Source organism: Poecilia latipinna, unplaced genomic scaffold (assembly GCF_001443285.1).
Source record: "Poecilia latipinna isolate Pla-1442-1.1 unplaced genomic scaffold, P_latipinna-1.0 Scaffold428, whole genome shotgun sequence".
NCBI classification, from domain to species: Eukaryota; Metazoa; Chordata; class Actinopteri; order Cyprinodontiformes; family Poeciliidae; genus Poecilia; species Poecilia latipinna.
The window spans coordinates 205138-225513 of record NW_015113044.1 but is presented as its reverse complement, the minus strand read 5'-3'; the positions used below and the strand labels follow the sequence as shown (position 1 = coordinate 225513).

Genomic DNA, 20376 nt, shown 5'->3' with positions numbered 1-20376 from the left:
CCGGGCCCACCAGCGGCGTGCCCCCCCCCTGGGTCTGGGGGCTCCAAAAGTTTTTTTTTCTTCCCCCCCCCCCCCCCCTGAATCCCTTTTCAAACCACGCCGAGAATTACTGCTGACACTCTGGCAGACGCCGAGCCAAGAGGTTTTCAAGTTGAAAACGGGTTCACGCCGGTCACATGACTTCACGGGGACCGCAATTACACAACCAGAAGAGCGACAAATCCTAATGCTGTGAGTCACGTCAGGAGGACAGGGTGATTTCACATTCGTACGTTTTAATTACAGTCCAAAACATAAATCAGCCGAGAGGTTTTGTGTTCACTTGTCAGGCGATGGGCTCGTGATCAGAGGTGTGATGATCCGTTTGTCCTTCTGAAAGCACCTAAAAATCCGATCTTTCCACTACGTACGCCGAATATCAAACGGTGCAGCATTTGTTGCAGGGTTCAGACGCAGGGAAAAAAAAAAAAGGGAATCTTTGATAAAGTACATTAAAATATATGATCACAAAAGCCCCTTTGAACAGAGAATGGTACACGCAGCTTCTGACATAATCGTGTTTTTGTTAGATGGCAATTGCACATTAAAGCCTTCACCTTCTCTGGAGTGCACCACTGTAAAGCAGGAAGTACTTGTAAACTCCTTCATGAAAAGACGTAGCTGCCTTTGTAGTGCTGAAACGCTGCTTGCACAATCTAAACAGAGTTTTGTGATCACTGTCTCGGGTCTAATGCTTGAATCTTAAATAAAGAACTTCGCCCGCTGAAGCATATGTTCCAAGAGAAGCAGGTTTAGGTTTTTATGCTTTTTTTCTTTTTCTTTTTAATGATTCATGCAGGATGTTGTTTTATTAGTTGCATGTAATCTAAACAAGTAACATGAAATATTCACCAAAAAAAAAAAGTGTGATTGCGTTCCGAGAGAGAGAGAGAAAGAGAAAGAGAGAGTGACTTTGCGATATCCAAGTTAAGCTTTAGTTACCAGAAGGTTTAATCACAACCAGACTGTCACGGGTCATCGTCTCGTGACCATGGAGTCTGGATTAAGAGCACAGACTTAAAATCAGATTTATCTTCTGTGGAAAATCCCTCTGATCTCTAATCTGGGATGTCTATGAAAAGGCTGCAAACTGCTCCGTACGAGCAAACAGAGTCGCCTTTTGTGCCTAACTTGTTTCTCGCGATACAGGAGAACGTACTGGGTTCATAACATGCCTTTCCCCTGTAAACCGAGGCTTGTACGTGCGATTCCTGACTTTTTTTTATTTTATTTTTTTTATTCAGACCTGTCAAAACTGACTCCCTGATGTGAAGCTCGACAGGAAAGTGACTCTCCACTCAGGCCTGTGTAACAAACAATTTACAACGAGGGAGATCCGCAGTGGGAGCCTTTAGCTGCGAACCTGTGTTCACATGTGAAAGGTGGTGGATTAAACGCAACCACATAGTTCAAAAATGTTGCCTATTAACGACTGAAAGTGAGAAATATTTCCGATTGTCTTTTAGGAATGATCACAGGATGATTCTGAGATTCGATTGAGTGATTTTTTTTTTTTTTTCACTTAGGACTATAACATATAAAAGGGGGGGGGGAGGATGTACTGCAGATGCTTTGATAGAGATAGATGTCTGGAATCCAACAGAAATGAAGCAATGACTATGTTAAACCCAGTTTATGCATGAAAGCGCATTAAACTAACCTCGATCTGATTTTTCTTAAATAAAAAAATTATATATCATAAAAGTACTTGCGTTGTGGTCGTTGAGTTTAGGAAGTATACATAGGAGGAATGTAGCTTTAATGAATGAAGGGGAAACGTAACATTGTCAGTGTATTGACTTGGTCAGAGTTAAAAAAAAATGCTGATTCTGATCTCTGATTGTTGCATCTAAAACAAATCTTTCAGAATTAGCAAACATCTGTTCTTGCTTTTATATATATATATATATTTATATATAGTGATGACTCTCTTGGAATAACATTGTGGGTTTGCATAGCACATACCTTCATAAACAGTCAACACAGGTAATACATTTAGAACAGTCCCAATGTGGGTCACGCTCAATCCTCTCTCTATCCCGCTTTATCACAGCGGTTCTGCTACACGTGAGGTTAAACATCCCATTTTTGGGCCGATCCAGTTGAGATCCTGCCAAAGATTAATCCATAATGCCCGTGGAAGGGCCCTTCATCCAACATGCTGCTGCTGCTGCTGCTGAAATAACACAGATAGCTGCTTCTGTTCCCAAGCATGCACTGCGGCTCTCCGATGACCCGGCGCTGCACCACTTCAGGAAGCCCACACAGCTCTCGCTCTTCCAGCTGGAGGGACCGTTTCATGTTCCGCCCAGGCGCAATGAGGAGTCTGTGCACCTGAAATGCAGAGATTGGTAACGGCCACACTGTTTACTAAAACAAACATGCAAGCGAATTTGGTCAGGACAGCAATAATCTTACTGGAAAATAACTACTCTCCGCCTGTTATTTTTGGAAAATGTTAAGCATCAAGTTCAGATGTTTTCATTGCCACCTCCAACCGTGTCTGCGCAGGTTTCAGTTCCTTCTCATAATCTCCTGGAAATATTTCTGGAACTGAAACTGCATTAATGTCAACTTTAAAAACAGGACGCTTGTGTTGTAAAAGTTTGAGGAAACATTTCCTACATTTGTCCAACAAGTTATAAAGCGTACACGTCGCCAAATGAAACTGCAATGTGGATATTATTTGTGATTTTTAGACAGGCCGCGCTAATGTGGCGCTCATTATCACGCAATTAAAAGTCAAACGGACTGAAGCGGACGTGTTTTTGTCCCTACGCCACAGGCACGCCAAATGTTTTAAGAAGTTAAGAGTTTTAAACCGGATAAGTTACGAATCATACCGTTGCTACAGTTTTCAGCCCTTTTAATGAGACCAGGGATATTTTCATTAAGGTACCACCGTTTTCAGACTGCAGTCAGGAAGGTCAGAGTGGCGTCTCTGTAGTCTGACTAATTAACCGGCTAATGTCGGCTTGTTATATTGTAGAAAAAGCACAACGGCAAAAAATGCAGTATTCAAAACAAAAAGCATTTATTTAAAAAAAACAACCAACAGCTAGCATCTAAATTGATGTTTTTTCAAAGTATTTAATTTAAAGTACGAATACATAGGTGCTGCAGATATTACTATAACTGCAGCAATATCAATGTGATACAATATTGTTGCTGCAGTTGGAAAAAATATCGCTTTTAAAATCAGTTAGATCATGTCACGTATTTGTGTAAAACACTATAAAACCAATGCATTTTTACTAAACAAAACACCTGATCACATTCATATTTCATTGGTCAAAACTAGGAAACTTGCAAATATGTGTTGTGTCAAGTTTACTCTTCAACAATGTCATTTGTATTCACGAGTTGAGCGTGTGAAAGTCAAACAAACGCACCACCGTGTGCGGCTGGATGCGCGCAGATGCACCGTTGCCCTCGGTATATGTTCCATCTTTATTCATGTGCTGCATATCATAACTTTTGGAAAACTTTCAGGGTACATTTCACTCTAAAACACATGTATCCCGTTGTCCCGCAGCTTCTGCTGTGGAGGAAAAACTCCCAACATCAATCCCCAAATCCCAAGAGAGCAAACCACCGCACACACACAGAGGCTAAGGCCCGAGGGGTGTGGTTTCTTTCTCTCCCTGTAAAAGAAAGGGGCAGCTCAAAGCTATAGATAGGGGCAGACAAAACAAATACGCCCTTACACACAGGGACGGACACACACACACACACTCACACACATAGCAGGAGCAGCAGGGTCAGGGAAGTGCTACTGACAAGGCCGTATTGAAGAAATGTTTGTTTTGGACCATGTGGTCACGAGGTCCTTGACTTCTGGCCTAGTGTCAGCCAGAAACGATCAAATAATGCACTTACTTGTGTTCTAGCAATGTGATACGAATGAACAAGTGTTTATGAACACATTTATAAAATGCATTTAAAAATAACAATAGGAGATGCAGTAATCAGGCTTTTCCCAGACTGATAGCAATTTCCGATTTGCTTTGAGGTTCATTTTCGACTGATCACAATTAGTTTTTCTAAGAAATCTAAACACATGAAACGGAAGAAAAAAAAAGATTTAAAAAGAGATGGTAGTTTGAGATCCAACAGCAGCTGAATTGATCACCCCTATTTACGATCCAAAGCATTTGTTAAAAAAAAAAAAAAAAAAAAGTTCACGCAGTTATTTGATGAGTTCTTGGTTTTGGTGCCTTTAATTAAAGAGAAAATAAAGGATTATTAAGGTTCTTGACCTGTCGATCACTGATCAGAGCTAATCGGTAAACAATTGCCTGTTCTGATCTCTTATTGATCAATTAGTCCACCCATAATAAAAAAAAAAAATTGAAATAATGGGTAACAAGATGGAAAGCTGTATTGACAACTCCATTACAACTTGCTTGGAGTATACATTATTTTTAAGCTCTCTGAAATGCACTCCAGTGTGTGAAGGACAGGACAGGAAAAATCCCATCCTTGAAGAGGTGAGAGGACACGGCACGAAGCCGATATCCAACTCAGACTAGAGGGGGATTAGAAGAGCTGGGCAGTCTAAGCCAATACAGGAAACAATGCCGAGGAGAGGCTGACACAAAAATAAAGTGATGGCTGTCGGGCGGTGAGGGACGCCATGTTGAGGAACAGGCTCTTTTGTTGGCTTCCACTCTGCTGAACGGGGAGACGGCGGCGGCGGCGCCGAACCAATACAGGAAACAATAACCTGATTTCCACCGCCGAGCCGAACGGGATTTAGAGTTCGCCGCACTGCAACATCAAAGGCGCCTCATTTAAGCAGCCCGCGTGACATTTCACCTGCCTCTCCCCACATCCCCGTGTTATTACAGCCGGCAGTCCCTGCATCTATACTGCATTAGCGGTTGCCATGGTGAAAGGTCCTCCATCCCGCGTCTATCCTGCGCAAAGGAGGAGACGCTCAAAGCGGACCGAGCGCGAGGAGAAATCCGAGGTCTGAGAGACAGCTCAAACCCAGTGACAGCTGTGTGACGTGCAGGCGCTGAGATGTTCCTGCAAGGACCACGCTGAGATTTCTTGCTCCGGATCTATCGCTAGTTTACAAAGCAGCACGACGGGCGCGGCGAGCCCAAACGCGCAGAGGGCCCGCAGATGGCGTTCGCCGTCATACGTTTCCAACTTTGTTTTCTCCCCCCTCCACGACCGTTCTGCTGCTTCGGCTTCGTTTTATTAAAAACTAGACAGGAATAACTTTCCTTGCTTTGAGCCTCAATCAGCACTCGAATGTGCAAAGTGTCACACAGCTTCCTGATATTTTTATTACGTCTCGTGACGGGGAAATTAAAACTCGCCACAGAGGGCGAACCGCTGCAGCTGAGGGGCTTAGAGCTCCTCAAAGTCATTTATCGGCTGGATTATCGTCAGCAGCTGTCTAATAAAACCCGTCACATCTGGATTTATGTGCCGTTTGTGCCATATCCGCAGCAGGGCACAATCACTGTCGTTATTGTTCTCGCGTCAACGCCAGCTAAGACGTAATTTCAACATGCCCAGAGAGAGTGTAAATGTTAGCTGAAAAGGGAGGTGGCACTTCGGATGCTTTATCGAGATTTCAAGTCAAGCCAACAGAAAACTAACAGCGTTACTGATGAGAAAATGAGAGGAAGAGATGACCAAATATGGGAAACAAGCAAAAAAAAAATAAAAAAATTAGCTGGGGTTTTCATTGGGTTTTCTACAAGGCCTTTGATGATTTATGGGCCAGTTAAAGGTTTCAGCACATTTGAAGGTTTTAAAAAACTGAGATTTTTAACCTATTAATGTTTTCTACTGTACTGCTGCTATACTTTAAAGTCCTTTGAATGTCATGACAGGGAAACAAAGAGTTTCCTGAATGGATCATCAAGTAATGCACGTCCCTCCCGTGGTTGCTGCACACTGCCAGTCAGCTGGATTTTTTGTTTGTTTGTTTATGTCTTTGTAAATCTTTATGATTGCACAAACAGACACTCACTGAGCACAGATTAAAGAAGTATAACGTATCCAAATTACAACTGGCTCAATACGAACGTCTCCGTTAAACAGCATCTCTTTTCCAACTATACGTCAATTTGTTGTGCTACTCTATAAATGACAAAACATGAGAATACATTTAGTAATAGTTAATTCTGTACTTTTGTTTTAGTATATCGAAATAGCAATAAGTAAAAATGACATATATAACTTAACTGTGATTGTAATAATACATTATTTCTTACTGTAGTTGTAATATTCAGTTTTAAATAAAATCAATTACATCACCTGTAACATTTTTTGTTTTCAATTTTGTTTAAGACGCATAAAATCTTTATCCGAGTCTAAGCCTAACATTATTTCAGCTCATGAACGTACAGTGCAATATAAATCCTATGTGAAAATAAATCCATATTGTAAACGCTTGCAAGTCAAAAGCGTCCCCGCATGACGAGGCTGCACCATTGACAAGACCGACTCTGCTCAAATGAATTTAATAAATCATGACTGAGCGCATTATTTCCACTCACTTTGTGGCACAATAATTCAATAATTACTATTTGGTTATTCCAGACAGATTCAAGGCGGCGCAGCAGCAGTTACAACAGCTGTGTCACATTTATCTTAAAGTCATCTTTCCACTGCATGAAACAACATCCTGCACGGCAGCCTCCGCTTCACCTTCCGCTAATCGATTCAGGAAGCCTCCTAAAACACGCCAAACGCCAACACGGACAGGCTCGTTACATCCATTTTTATTAAGGCAGAGGACTTTGTCATTAGCAAATCAATTGCTGGTCCTATTCACATTTGAGCGGCGAATGACTGGAAGGAGCCGCCGCCCTCCCCCCACCTTTCAGAGATTCACTGACGTGGAGCTGTGGCTGCAGTGGGGGGAAGAAAAAGAACTCAACTACTACAAACCATTTGGAAATGTCCTTAGAACTTCTTCTTCTTTTGCTCCAAAGCAGCTTATAGACAACAATGTCAAACTGACAACTTCTAGCATGGCTGATCCTGCATAGGTCCGCCTGGCTTTTGTGAGTGAGTGTGTGTGTGTGCTTACGACAGGGAGTGTGTGTGAAATACAGATAGAAGAAGAAAGAGTGAAAAATCAACATCAGAGTGTATTGTGGAGGCGCAGCCTCCCTTTTAAAAGGGTCAATGCAAACACACACCCACCTTGACAATAACACTTTTCTGTTTGCGCACACTGCTGGTCATGAATGGCGGTCCTCAGCACAGGCCGCAGTCAAAGCGAACGGGGCTGAATGGTAAAGGAGACGATGACTGAGTCAACCAGAAGAATAACAAACTGCTTTTCAATGTCATCTGACTTAACATTGAGTCATTTCGTTGAAATTCCAGCTCCTTCATGGCTCACAAACCAATTTAACATGTCATGCGACACAAAAGAAATGTTATTTCTGATTACTGTGAAAATTTGGATATTTAAGTAGTGCAGCATTATAAATATCTAGCTTTCTTATTTGATCTGTAATGCACTCGTGTTATGAAGTAGGAATAATATTTATTTAGGCTTTGATTTATTTCATCGCTCATAAAATATATATGTATACCCATGAATGTTGATTAAATGTTTTCCCTTGTCTAAATTTTGATCGCTGATGCGAAGTTACTCGTGTACGTTTAGGCCCGTCCACTTTAATTATTTTTCAGCCAACAAAATAGAAGACTACGTTCTAAAGAAATGCAAAAAAATAAAAAATAAAATCTACTAAAGCATCACGTTAAACTACTGAAAACACGACCACACGTAGCAACCTTTGACGAATAAATCCATTAAAAAGCCTCGTCGGAAAATGAAAAAAGAAAATATGCAGGACATAGAACTACATTACTTGGATGTCACTTAAAGGCCTTGAAGGTGTAATCACAGCAGCATCTATTAGACAGCACTTCAAAAACGTATTGAAATCTTATCGTTTTAGTCGTTTGTAGGCGAGGTTAAGAGTCTACGTAAAGATATACAAATTACCTGCAGAGATAAGGCGTACAGAGGCAAAGATAACAAATCTGAAATATGCAGGTATTTATTATCTGCAGAGATGTGAAATGTGGGCTGCGATTGATAAATATGAAAGGAGCTTAAGTTGAATTTTCGTCTCGTGGTGCAAATATACTTTTTTCATCACTGTCACTGCGAATGTAACCCACTCAATGAAAACTGATTCTTTAAAGAAATTTTTAAAACAGAGACACCAGCAGCTCTGCGTTCTGCAGAGTAATATACTCTTTATGGTTTTTCAAATCTAAATAAAATCTGTTCACCGTGAAGCTAAAATATGTTTTGATTATGTTTTTAAAATTAATTACGTAAATATGTGAATGTGTCACAGTATTTCATTCATCTTGTTCTAAGGGTGTAAGTCAATCGTAAATATGTGCGACGCAGCTGAAATAGGCCTATTTATTTTGTTATTTTTTTTCTCTTTTTTAAAAAGTACAAAATTCAGTTATAACCACACACATTTTTTTGTTCCAGACTGCTTAGAGCCAAATTGGATGCTAAGCTATCTGAAAGCCAGAGGGGGAGCTCTACTGTTCGAACAGCTAAAATTACAAAGTACCTTTGCTCTTTTCAGGAATTAAAAAAAAAAAAAAAAAGGAAATAAAATTTATGTTATGAATGAATGATATAGCATGAATTACATACATTATATACATTGAATGCTTAACAGACGCAGTAACATAAATAGTATTTGCAATACTAATTGCATCAATTTAAGTAAACTCAATTGTATTTAAGCACATATTCATTAAGAGTGTTTCAGACTTTACTGTACAGTCAATATGCTGTGGTGTTAGTGAGAAAAAAATAAGATGAAAATATAAAAAGCATCAAATGTCTTGCCTTTTTATTGCATATCTAATTATTTCCTCTTGATGTTTTAGAAAACTAGTATGATGTTGGAAGGTTGATTGAATTTGCCTTCAAAACTACACAAGGTTACACAATGTGAAAAACAAGATTTACATCTTTATCAAAGATTTAGAGTCCAGTAAAATAATAATAAACATATTTGAGATATATATATATATATATACACACACATATATATCTTTGTGTGAGTGTGCTGAATATACATATATTGCAGATTTGACCACATCACCTTCTCGGTCTGGGCTCTAATTTTAGAAAGGGCCCAAAAATGAATTAAATATAACGATGCAATGCAAACATTTGCACGTCCCCCCACCCCACCTCAAAAGATTACACATCGAATCAGCTCAAACTCCACCCAGCAATTGTAAGAAAGTCTGGGGAAACAAATCAGCATCGAACAAAGATTTGAAGCAGCAGAGGCGACACCAGCTTGTAAACAATGGCTATGGCTGCCAGTTTCACTGTGTGTCTCAGTGACCACAGTGTTAATCCACTTAAGAGACAAAAGACACAAAACTACTGATCTGACACTCTTCCCTACACAGAACTTCACCATATAAAATATAACCTTTTTATTATTATTATTATTATTTTTTAGGTATTACTCTGTTACCTCACAAAAATTCAGTTTTAATGATGTGGTCAGACTAAAGACAACAAAATCTCATCTGAGGGTCGGTGGGACTTGGCCGCGGTCTGCGCGATTTTTCACGGTGTCTTCTCCCTCGGTCATTCTCTCTCCCAGGCATTACCTTAACAAAAGCCTTTCTCGCGCACAGAAACATCCACTCGACCAGTAAGCACAAACGGCGCAGACAAAATGGCTGAATAGTGATGGAGGGACTGCATGTTCTTTATGTGTCGACTAATCAGCCAGCACTAACATGTGTCAAACACTGCACTCCCACTCTCCTCCGAATGGGAACATTGTCCTTCAGACAGAGAGAAAAACTAACACTCTTTCCGATACCCAGACAACGAATAAAAAGCACATAAATAAGGCTGCAGTCGCCGCCAGAAAATCAAATACGAAAACGTCGGGACAATTGCTACGACGACGACTGCTTTCTTTCGCACAGCAATAGTGTTTGATTTTTTTTTTAAATATACATCTATACATTACTGAAAAATAACAGTGTCCCTCTGGCGTTTTTATGTGCAAGATAAAGCTGGAGGTTTTCGAAAAACAGCTCTGCTGTCACAACCCGAGGTTTGACCAGTAACCTATCGCTATAGGACTAATATTCTCCACACGCAAACACGTAATATGGCATCAGTATTCTGTAAAGCCTGTCTGTCTCCAGCTCTGCTGCATTATTTTTAATTTATACACCAGCAGACAACACCCTCACATCCAAAACCTGAAAAATAATATAGGCACAGATAGATAGATAGATAGATAGATAGATAGATAGATAGATAGATAGATAGATAGATAGATAGATATTTCTTTTAGTGCTCTGTCGGACAGGAATTAACTTTGTGAATATTTTAGGCTTGGCGGACTGAAAGAGAGGAAAGAAACACAAAGAATGTGACTACAGGACCACTCAATAATCCTATCAGCCCAGTCCATGGTACGACTGTGTGAGTGAAGAGCAGAAGCCACAGTGGAATCAAACCCCAAAACGTTTCTTTGTTTATCACTTGCAACAAATGACAATCATTATTTCACAGTTCTCCTTGCTTCCATCTGAATCGTTTTTTTGTATTCGCCGTAGACTTCGGCGAAGACTTTAATTTCTCATGTCGTCGGTGTTGTGGATTCGCTTGAGCGTTTTTTGGGGTCTGTCTTTTGTGAATCTCGATCAGCTGGGCTGAAAATGGGGGTGGTGGAGTGAGAATAAGGTTAGTCTGTCCCAAACGGTCGAAGGCGTGGCACTGAAAATAACAGAATGCTGCTGATGCACACAGGCAAACAGTTTGCTGAAAAAGATCCTCTACTTTAGTCAAATACTCTCTTTTTTTACTGAGAGAAGCTGCAACAAAAACGGGATATGACAGGAGAAGAACTGAAACAAATTATTACTCTTCTTCTCTTTGTGTTGTCTGTGTGTTTATGAGACGTCGAGCACAGCTGAACAAAAGGTCGCCATATATCACGATTCAAATTTGACACTGTTACACTGCGTTTATGGCTGCCCAGTTCACGTGGAAACACAAAGATGGCTTTAATTTCCCTCTTCATGCCTATTGTAAAATTCAGTGGATCTTATAATCCACAGGATGTTCTGTACACACACACACACACACACACAAAGACAAACAATTAAATTTATCTGTGTAAATATTCGGTGAAACACACTTCAGATAAAAAAAGAGAAAAAACTGAAACACCAAACAACTAATCATCGTGACACCAATCAATATTTGAACAAAGGTGCATCGAAATGAACCAAAAATAAAAAATCCACAAAGCTGTATTTTTGTCTAAGACATCTTGCACCCTCCGTCTTACAGCTGGCTATCCGACAAGCAGACAAAGAGACAGTACCGCAGTGTGAAAAGGTAGTGACGTAACTGGCTTCTCTGCAGCTGAGAATTAGCTTGGGTATGTATCGGTTCGTTTTACGCTCTGAGGGTCAAAGTGAGCCTTCATGCCGCTGATAGTATTTTGAAAGTTAGCTGCTTCTCAGTTAGCCTATTGTATCTGCAATTATGCCTTGCCTTGTTTCCTGGTGCTCCAGCACATAGACACGCAATGGGGATGGGCTGGGTCTGGCTGTGGTAAACTGAATTATCAGCATCTCACTCTTTGCTCGTCTTTGCTTCTTCCTTTCTCGAACTGTACCTCACCCATCCCCCTCCGCTCCTGTCCTCTCCTCTCTTCGTCTTTCCTCGCCTCCAAGATTTTTCCACAGTGAAGGAGGTAAATAAAACTGCAGTGCTAGAATTTTAATAAGGGGCTTTTTTTTTTTTTATTATTTTTCTGGTTTATGCCAGGATAGACAAGCGGCAAAAGGAAAAGTATGACAAAAAAGACAACACACTCTTCCAACCTACTAATTGCAAAAATACTTTGAAATTCACATTTTGAGACAGAAGATGCCAAGGCTGACTTTAGCATGGCATTAATAACTCAGAGGGGGGAATCAAGCAATGTTGTTTTCGCTAGCTATGTCAATACTAACCTTGAATTTCTATTGAGAGAAACCTTAAAAATGCCAACGTGGGGTTTTAAATCTCCTTAAAGCAGAGGCTCACCTGGTTGAGGTAGCTGCTAGCCGCTAGCCGCATGCGTCACGGAGGCCTAAAAAGGCTGAAGTCTGCTCCTTGTAAAATCCAGTCCCAGTCATCCTAGGGTGAAACAACAACAACAAAAAAAACTGCAGAAAAAAATGGCAATAATAATAACCCATCTTTTGAGTTGAAAGAATAAAAAGTGGCAGAAAAGAGGGAAAGGGTGAGCAGATGTCATCAGAAAAGAGGAAAGAAGCTAGCTAATGAGGAGAGGGATGCTAGTTCTTCACCGAGCAACTTTAAACTTTGAGGACAGACGCAACAGATGCAGCAGTGGTGTATTGTGGAGGGTATTAGGGCAAAGGGAGACCCCAAAAATCTCCCCCACTGTGCCCGCACATTTGTTTGTGTGTGTGTGTGTGTGTGTGTGTGTGACAGCAGGGAGCAGCTCAACGCAGGACGCTGCACGCAGCAAGGGGCCATTAGACATGGTGGGGTGACCCACATAAAAGATACACACACACACACAGGCATGAAACTTTCTTTTCTGCATTCAATGTGGCATGATAACCATAAAGCTGGGATTCTTTAGCATTTGGGTTTAGCACGGCCATTGTCATCTGGTTCTCACAGTGTGGGATTTGGTGAGCTGGTTGAAGAAGCCTTTTACAACCAGGCATGTTCTTCCTGGTCAGTTCTCTAAAGTAAACGATTTGAAATTAAGTGTGGTTTGGGCATTTTTTCCCACACGTTCATCCGTGTTGACGGTGCTGACACAGAGAGTAGTAGTACATTTCTGTACCTGTGACTTATTGAGAAGCTGTGCAAGTTTTACATGACATTTGCTGCCTTATTCTCAGTATGAGAATACATCAAACCCCTATTTGGCTGCTCGCACTCAGTCGGGTTATGCTGTCCACTGTCGCCACATACTTGCTCAGTATGAGGGATTGCTGCAAACTCAATACTGGGTTTCCTTACATTAACAAAAAAAAAAACATTTTTCCAATTGGCATAATAAATTGAACTCGACTTCAATGTTTTATAAAATGTATGATTTGATCATCCTTTATCACAATATCCAGATATATTATAAAGTCCTTCATAATGATGTGCGCACCAATTAAAGGTGTGTAAAAAATCGACTGGTTGTTATTGAGACTTGGTGCTTTATTATTGCTGACTGTAAAGAAAGGCAAGCGCAGCTGTTTTCTTCTAACCAATTCCTAACTTAGTTGAATGTCATGTTTTTTTTTTTTTGTTGCTTTTTTTTGTCTTAATCTTAGAAGTGGTCAAGTTTAAACGGCTTCTGTGTCGGGTCACAGAAGGAAAACTTGAAATCAGGGACGCGAATTAAAACTTCCTAAACACTCTGACCAACATAAATGAAAACATAAATTTAATTGAAGAAACGATGCTGAAGTGGAAGCTCGTTTAAAATATGCTGAAGAAGATTACAGTCTGGTTCGATGATGGTACAGCTGAAATCTTTGAGTATTGTTTATTTTATTTATTTCGAACATGACAAGTATAAAATCACACACATGAACAAGGAATGCAAAAGACATATTTTTTGTACTACAATAATCTTAACACGTTCGAAAAGGACTAGGAAGAAGTAAGAAACGTATGAACTCCTACCTCATGAACTCACTACATTTTCAGATGGACCCTCATTATTAAAAAAAAAAAAAAAAAAAAAAAAAAAAACATAGGTTAATTAATGTTCCAATTTATCTGGGTTTACATGTCTTGATATGTAAACCCATATCAAGACATGGTATGGGTCTTGAGTGTGTGTGAGCCGCACACACTCATATGCATTAGCCTCAATTTACACATTTGGAGGAAGAATGCTTGTCCATTCATCATTTTATAAGATGAATGGAGAAATGTACCGGGGCCTTCTCTCTGAGAACCTGAAGTTTAATTAGATAGAATGTGGCTCATTCTATCTAATTAAACTTCTAAATGGTTTAAAAAAAAAAAAAAGCTAGAGTGGTCCAGTCTGGATAACTCATTTGTTTCCAATTCAAAAACAATAGAAAGAACTGAAGATCCGAGTTCATAGGAAGTATCTTTAAACTCTTTAAGCTTTGTGCCGAAGAAAAGGTTACAATCGCAATTTTTCCATATGCGAGAATTTGAAGTTCTCATCATCACAACAGCCTTTTCTGCAAAATATTTAACACATTTCTGTAAGTGTTTTCAATACTCGGTCAATGTTCCATTCCAGTTTTGTAATGGAACATTGATTGGTTGCCCAATTTGCCATGTTTCGTTTTTATTTATGGATTACTAGAGTCTGTGCCGATTTTACGTCAATGACCCCGAAAGAAATATTTACATGGAGAAAAACATTTTAAATACTTTTTTACTTGCTTTTTTTTTTTTTTTTTTTTTGCAGTTTCGATACTCAGAGCTGCTTGCTTCACTGTATCCTCTGACCAAAAAAAAAAAAAACCAAAAAAAAAAAAAAAAAACAACAGACAGGCAGATCCTGCGTCGTCAAGTCTGCTCAACCAACAGGCCAAAAGGTCTGGTTGAACACAAAACTGCTGCTTCATTGTGACCCATTAACACAACTATGCTTTTTAATAGGTGCCCCAGCTCAACGTTGGCTGTTTATTTAATGGACCAAGCTACATCAGCTTTCTCAGTAACTCCATCACAATGTGGTGCTCATTAATAAGTCCTAAAATGTGCCTCTTTATTTTTTTTCTCGTCCATAATTACAGTTTGGCCGCACCGCTCCACTTGCACATAGAGCTTCGCTGCAGACAGATTGTTGAGTTGGCCTGCAGTTCTGAAACTCTCCTTCTTTCATTATCCTTATCTCTCCATATCTCCTCCACTCCCTCCCCATACACACACACGCACACACACACACGCTCACGCATACATTGCCAGAGGGATTTGCAGCAGCTAGAAAGAACAGGAGTGTGTGTGTGTAAATGTGTGTGAATGCGTGTGTGTGCGCAGGCACAGCAGGGAGTTGCCAATTACAGCAGTGATTAAAACCTAGCGGTGTGGAAAGAGGGAGCAAGAGAAAGAAGGAGAGGAGAGTAGGAAGGAAGAAAAGAAAAGAAAGGACGGATCTGGACGGACAGAGAGACGGTGAGGGATAATAATGGTGAAGAATACAAATGCATCTCGCAACATACAGCCTCTCTATTCCCCCCTCCACCACACCTTTTCTTATCAATGTCCTGAATTGGAGCTGCGACATTTATGGAGAGCGAAAACTCCTGCAAATAGGCTCCGGCAATTTGCCGTGCGGCGCTCAAGGAGAGGCTCCGTAAACAGGAGTGCATCAGTGTCAAAATGAGCAACATCGTTATTGAAGGTTGGAGAAAGTCGGGATAATAATAATCAGAGTGCAGCGATCTACTGAAGGCTGCCGCTTCTGAACAAGGCATCGGTCCTGATTTACCTGCAGACTGTAATGTCATAATTAGTGTCAAGAGACACGAATGACGAATAAATAGATTTATGGGGGGAGGGGGGACTTTTTGCTGCAGACGGAAAGTAAGGTACGAGATACTTTGCAGGAAGTTAAACTTTAGCCTTCAACAGCAAAGATAGTACAATAGGAAAATGACATTAAATCTACTTGATAGAGAATATTTCACAATGAAAGTAAGAAAAGACACTGAATCATCAGTTAATAGACTTTCTCAGCTCTGTGTGTAAACTGTCAGATTATATTTAGTTAGTGAGAAGCATCTAATTATTAACGTTGGGCTAACGAAAGCCAAAAAGGCAAGGGACGGCCATGATTGTCTTCCTGTTGGTGGATCACATCGTGACATGGTTTATCTTAGAGGACCCTTCCCTTCCCCTCTCCGGCTCAGTGCCCTTCATGTGTCCCTCTGTCAACAACAAAAGCTTCATATCACGTTATAGATGAGAGCAGGATGGCCACACAGTTTACAGCCCAACGTTCATAATGTCTGCACCTGCAAGGCATTTACCAATTCACATAGATAATTGAAATATTGTGGGTTTTTTTCCTGTGTGTTATTAACCATATGGGGACAGCTTTGTTTTTGTTTTTTTTGTTTTTTTGCTTTCGCTCTATGCAGAACAGCAGCTTCTAGTTTGCGACGAACACAGACGATGCCATCGCAAGCAGGATGTTTGGTGAGCTTACCGTATAGCACTTAGCAGAAGAATTCATACGCCCATCGCATTACGAACACAAACTTCAACATTTTTGTGGGTATTTTTTAAATTGTGTTTTCTCTGTGAGAAATTTTATGAATTAACCCTGCATGAAAAACTTCTCCACAGCTTCATTCCTGGCGTATAATTGGTGTTCCTTCGCAGAGCAGATGTATTCGCCGATTGTTGTACTCTTTACCAAGTTATTGAGCTCAAAAGGCAGTGGGGGGAGGGGGTCAAACCTAAATGCACGCCTCACTTTTTAATTTTTTTTTTTTTAAATAAATTTGTAAAGATAAAACAATCTGTGATTTTGCTTCCACAAAAGCCTTTCGCTTTCATTTCAAACAGGACGTGGTTATTGCATGTTCTTAAGTCATGAAAACGTACAAAGGACGTTCATTAGGTCCAATTTCAACACGGCTCAACTCGTGTCAGCCGTAAAAGCGGGAAAGTTGGGCTCACAAACGAAGACGCTCGTCACGTGACTGTCTGTTTCTACGACTCATGTATGGAAGAGCTGAAAACGTCTGCATACTTTTATTTATCTGCCTTCCTGTTTGTTCTTATTGAGCGAACACCAGGCTATTGAAACCGTAGCAGAATGATTGTAATATGTTTAAGAACCAACACACAAATCTGGTTTTTACTACATCAAAGATGTACCTGTTGAGAAGACGTGCTCTTCATCGTTCAGCCGTTTTCAGCTCACGGTCTCTCATGTCGACCACAAACAGGAAAACTCCACTCAGCTCTGGACTCTGCAGGGATGACTCCCAAAACAAATGTTGGGTAAGCTAATCTCTGAGTTACAAGACTGGAGGCTTTTATTCAGTCTTTTAGTCATATCTTTAACAGAAGTGTCCTTTGCATTCTCAAATCTGCCAATTTAAGCTGTAAAAAGTAACATTTTGGGGGGGAATTGATGAGGTTAAATGTACTTTTTTTTTCTTTTTTGGAAGAATGTACCTGTCAAACACTGAAACGCTGAAGAGAGAACAAAAACAAAAGACAGCAGAACATATTTTCAATGCAAACCTGATATTGCACCCCTCAAAGCAGAATTAAAATTCCTTGATTTATTTTATTCATCATATCGAAAGCCAGCCAGGCTCTTTCTAATGAAGCCAGCGGCTAGTTTGATGTTTGTGTATGGCTGTGTGTGCGCGTGTGTGTGTCTGCAGAGTGGCAGGTGAGTGAGCTATCTGCAGCGCTCACACTCTCACCCCCTGCTGTGTTTAATCAATACCATTCTGTATTCCAGCCTTCACACATGGTCATGCGCACACACACTCACACGCATACACACAAACACTTTGCAATATCTTTCTGTGAGACATCTTGGGAATACTAAGCATGAGTAACTTCACACTTCTCAGTGAATAAACACTGCACAAATACATACAGAGGGAATGTGTGTTTATATGTGCTTATTTTGTGGATGTCTGATTGTGTGTGTGTGTGTGTCCGTCCAAAGTGGGCGGAGATAATTAATTCTAGTCTGTTGTGGCCAACAAAACGTGAGCAATATCTAGATTACATGATACATATACTTATCCCACTAAGCGTGCGCGTGTGTGCGCTAGTGAGGGTTTGGATGTTAGGGGAAAACTTCTCAAGAGCAGCGGCCGGATCGATTCCAGCTCATCTGGGATGGAAAGAACGAAGCGCAGGAAACAAAAGGCAACAGAGCGAGAAAAATGTTCTTGTCAAATTTTGATAAAAACAATGCACACTTCATTTTTATTTATTTACTCTTTTTTTCTTCTTTTTTTTTACTTTTTTAAAATTAAACTGGATCAGCTAAATACTCAGACCAAAGCTGCATTTTATCTGGATAAAAACACCAAAATGATCAGCACTCTCTATGAAAAAAAAAGTCTAAAACGTGTTAAAAAGCTTTTTCTTTTTTGCAACAGCAGAGGAACACAAATATTATCTTAACCAAAAATACGTCCATGGAAAAGTATCGTAACCCCATACGATGAATTAACAGGAGTGATTTTTGTTTTTTTGGGTATTTATGCAAGTTAGGTTTCTAGATTAATCAGATCACCTATAGGAACTTTGACTTAGTAATCCATGAAATTCTGTTTCACTTGGGGATAAATATGATGTAACACAGAGCCATTCTCAAAGCAACTCTTCAAAATGGGTAAAACATAAAAACATGAGTATCAAGCAAAACAGACACGCATTCATTTTTATAAGTAAGAAAATTGTCTTATAGTGACGTAATTTGTCCACATCTACAGTGGCTGAAAAGTTTCAAACTACTGGAAATGCGAGAAGGTTGGTCCAGTTCTCTGTGGCTCTAACCCTGCATGTGTTTACCTGCAAACTATTCAGAAACATCTTCATCCCAATCCAGCTGCTGTCTATGTGCAAATAATAATACAGAGATGTGACAGTAGGCCCTTTTTAACACAAAGGCAAATTGAATCAAAAGGCAGGTCGGTGTTTAGATATTTTCTGTTTTTCTCACTCGTGGCCAAATGTGTTTCTCTACACGCCCACTCAGTTGTACCTCTGTAGCAGAGCCTTTCTCCAGAAATAGCTTGGAACGCTGCTGGGTTTTCCTCAACATTTCCACACCACTATGACCTAATCCCAACCTGAGCCGCTTCCTCATTCCCAAACACATCACGTTACCTCGTGGGAATCGTCTCTTCAGTAGAAAATTAGTTTCCCACGTTGCGACTCTGTAAACCAACTCGAGCGACGCCTGCGTCTCTCGCGTTCCCCACTAAAAACCAAGCAGCCCCCCCTGCAGGGAGAGCAAACACATGATCGCCATGACGATATGAAATATGAATTATGCATAAAGACAGCCTCGCCTGGGCCGTGGCTACAAAGCCATGCGGGTTATATTCTCTCCTCTCAGATGACACGGGAAACGTCCCCTCAGTATTAATAATATAATAATCTATTCCACCGCGTCGCCGTCTGGCCCGATGCCGACTGGGCTTCGTAATTAGTTTGGTGTTGTCGTAACGCAACACAATAATGAACTATTGTGAGATGTGTTCAGAAAATATATAATTAATACGCATTTGCATACGGGGTGAAACTGTGCATTTATGTTAGCGTGACGTTTTAGCACAGGTGATCTGAAAAACCTACTGGCAGGAAATTATTTTAACCTTATAAACCAATTAAAAAGTATTAATACCCCTTCAGCTGATTTTTTAAAAAATCACGTTACAGCCACAAACATTGGTGTAATTTATATTTAGAGCAACACAACATTAGCCTCAACTTTGAAGCGCTAAGAAAACATGCGGTTTTCAATTTTTTTTTCACAAAAACTTTTTTTTTAATGTTCTCTAACGTGTCTCTGAGGCCTCAACTGAACAGCTGCATTTACGACTGACTTTAAATCTCACTAAATTCTGTTTAGACATTTTATTACACTGGATTCTATTTAGGAGTGTCAGATTAAAAGGGGGACTGAGTACATGTGCAGTACCCTCGGTTTTGAGATTTCCTTTTGTGACGTCTCGAACTCTGGTGATTGTTTTCCTTCTAATGCAAATTTATGTCACACAGTTTTGGTCTCTCTGTGATATAAAACCCAGTAAAATATACCAAAGTTTGCGTCACAAAATGTAAAAACAGGTCAAGAGATACAAATGCTTTTGCTAGGATTTCTGATAAGAGGACAATTTTGCATTTATTTTAGTTTTTTATTCCTCACTTTCCTCCAAGGTTACTCCGCAGCACAGCACGGATACAGGGAGAATGTATATCAGGCACGCCGGAGTGGGACGGGGCGTCGACGCTGTTTATTGGACTCATTTGCGGTTATATTTTTGGGATCTACTTTATTATCTCAGCATTCAAGGCTTTTTTTTTTTTTCGACAGCGTGACAGAACGAAACACTTCATTGTGTCTGAGCTCCAGGAAGAACCACCTATCTTAACAGCCTGGCTATTATTAGATATTTGTCTAGTACAAAATTACCACTGAGATTATTGAAGTAGCAGCAGATTCCATGTTGACAGGCAGACAAAAAAAAAAAAAAAAAGGGTCGGTGGGGGGTTTATTTACCAAGACAAAAAAAAAAAAAAAAGCTGCGGCGGGAAGGGGGGGG

The 20376-nt window shown here is 40.2% G+C and overlaps 1 long non-coding RNA gene across 3 annotated transcripts in view; it reads right to left on the bottom strand.

Moving 5' to 3' along the window:
• Window positions 1-73: 73 nt before the first annotated feature.
• LOC106950904 (uncharacterized) overlaps window positions 74-20376 on the bottom strand; it is a 30967-nt gene continuing 10664 nt past the window's right edge. The window contains exons 1-3 of one of the 3 annotated variants that reach the window (XR_001425698.1): window positions 16949-18086; window positions 12143-12235; window positions 74-2373 (exon numbers count right to left, since the gene is read on the bottom strand). This is a non-coding gene — a long non-coding RNA (uncharacterized LOC106950904). Of the gene's footprint in view, window positions 2374-12142; window positions 13891-16948; window positions 18087-20376 lie in introns of those variants that run through there. The other 2 variants (XR_001425697.1, XR_001425696.1) reach the window with 2 other exon arrangements.